This window comes from Phyllostomus hastatus, unplaced genomic scaffold, assembly GCF_019186645.2.
Source record: "Phyllostomus hastatus isolate PE091 unplaced genomic scaffold, TTU_PhHast_1.1 phas_contig_29, whole genome shotgun sequence".
Classification (NCBI taxonomy): domain Eukaryota; kingdom Metazoa; phylum Chordata; class Mammalia; order Chiroptera; family Phyllostomidae; genus Phyllostomus; species Phyllostomus hastatus.
This window is the reverse complement of record NW_025333835.1, coordinates 8,365,892-8,368,398: the sequence shown is the minus strand read 5'-3', so window position 1 is coordinate 8,368,398 and position 2,507 is coordinate 8,365,892. Positions and strand designations below refer to the sequence as shown.

The 2,507-nt window shown below is 35.7% G+C and overlaps 1 pseudogene; it reads right to left on the bottom strand.

Annotated features, from left to right (window-relative positions):
• Nucleotides 1-1,683: 1,683 nt before the first annotated feature.
• Nucleotides 1,684-2,269, bottom strand: LOC123818926 (annotated as a pseudogene).
• Between the last annotated feature and the right edge of the window lie 238 nt (nucleotides 2,270-2,507).

Genomic DNA, 2,507 nt, shown 5'->3' with positions numbered 1-2,507 from the left:
CTTCAAGGATCCATGCAGAGTCTGACACTCTTTCCCTCCTCTTTTCAAGCCACCTCACAGAAATAGCCAATAATGACCTCTGTCTTTTCACAGATGATACCACCTTATGTCGGCTGATTCCTTCCAAGCCACATAGTGGCTGCTGCAATCCAAATATGACAAAAGACTTTTTTCTGTTTGACAGCTAATTTGCGTACTAAATAATAGAGGCATCAATGCAGTAGGAAGAATATTTGAACACAAACGTAGGAGTCCTGAGTTCTAGCCTGTCTTTCTGAGTTGGCCAGATAACTTCTCCTCTCTGGATTGCGTTGTTCTTATTGAGACGTGACCAGATTGCCTTACACAAACAAGAAACTCATTTCAGGTAAATTTGTGAGATTTGAAATTCCTTGGATATAAAAAAGAAAGCATACATTTGTTAGCTGATTACATGTGACCATTTTACATTTAGTTTACTTTGTTCTAGTGAAATTACATTTTATAGGGAAAAATGGCATTTGGTTCTGAACTATATAATAGTCATAAAACAACAAAAACACTTTCTATATTTGCTTAGCAGTACATAGATTTAAAAGCTCAGTCACACCATAATTTTTGTTTCTGTAAATTCATTACTAATTTAGCACTTCAGAGATGACAATATATAATGGTAGAAACTCCAAGATCATACAATTTGAAGAGATCAGTGCAGATCACCTAGCTGATTGAATTCCAGAACTAAGCTTCCTTTACTTGTTAAACCAGAAGTATCTACCTTATTTTATTAATGGTAAATAATATTCACATTACACCTGCTAGTTACATGGTGTTTTGTACTTTTAAGTGTTTTTTAATATAATTTTACTTAAAAATTAAGAATAATATCCAGAAGAAAGATAGAAAATAGGTCCAAGTTCTCAGAGTTAATCAGTGATAAAGAAGGATAATTAGTAACAGGCAGGTAGAGGGAGGTACTGAAGGTATTTTCCTCAATATTCCAAACCCCACTCCATTATTTATGTATTCATTATTCCTTTATTATTTTTGAGCACACACATTTAACTTTATCATTGTTATTTAAAGTTTGATTTTATGAAACACAAAGGTATTTTTAAGAGTTCTCTATCACCAGAATTTAACAGCAGAAATGATAGCTTTGTAGGTGTAAATTACATACATTAAAATCAAATAAGTGGAGATTTTTCTCAGTAGGGAAACTATACAAAACTACATAAAAGAAATAAGTGGCAAAAGGACACCTAACAACATTTTGTTATTGTGGATTATATTTCTTTAGTACCTACACTAAGATTCTGAATAGTCGAACTTTTTTGCTATCTATCATATTTACCTATTTTCTGAGTCAAACTGCCTGACTAAAAGGTCTGATTTAGGAAAGCATTTATATTTATATATCTGTATATATTTAGCTTTATAGCAATTTTTTCCATCTATAATTACCACCTTCAAAGGAATTGACATTACAGTGCTGATGTAATCTGCTGGTTCCCTTTTGAACAGTGTGCAAAAAATTATGTCAGCCCTATAGAAAGCCAAACAGGTACCAAAAAATGGAATAGTTATGTGCAGTTCAGTAAAGTATAATGCTAAGTTTTTCCCATCTAAAAATTAATCAGCTATAGTTGTCTTTGTTTTAGGAAACACACATCTGAGAATTACACTAGTGACCTTGTTTCATCCTCAGTCATGGACAAGGAGTCTGTAGGCCACCATGCTGTTTACTTTGTGGATTGTCATAGTAAAGGAGTGCAGATGGACTTGCTCAGAATTGGTAATGAACTGTGGCTTTCCCATTTTTCACTTGCAACCACATCTTTGTCTGTATGGATCAGTAGATTAAATGAACAAGAAACTTCCAGCAGTAGCAGAAATATCACTGTAGCTGTGATCTGTCTGATCACTTAGGGGATTTCATCTTGGATAACTTTCTGAGACTTTTATCAGGGTGTACTGTCATCCTTAGCTGTCTGTCACAATCAATATCAAATCACCATCTCTCAAGGATCTCGCCATTTTCAATATTTCTGAACACTCGTATAACCAATCTTTAGTTGTTCCACAACATTATTTAGACATTTTGTGAGCTCAGGATCAGTAGTTACAAGCAAGGTAAGTCCATATTTCTGCATTCCAGTAAATGTTTTAGATGGATGAATGCCACACTGATATAAAATGCTGTTGGTGCCAAATGAGAAGAGCTCAGGCAGGACTTTGAGGCACTCCCATTGAGGGTGATGCCCTGCTCCTGGGAGGGCTGCTGCCCCATGGCCAGGCTCACAGCTGCTGCGCGTGTTCACTGCACGTGGCCACCTCGGGCTCTACTCCAACTCCACTGTTTAAATGAGCCACTCCTAGAAGATAATTAGGCTGGACACCAATGCCCATTGAACAATTAGAAATCCATTATTTTCACCAGATATGTTTTCCTTAAACTTGTTCTTATATTTTCTAAGTAGCCATTTTTCTCCTTCCATCCCTTCCCTTCTTTCTTCTTAGCATTCCCT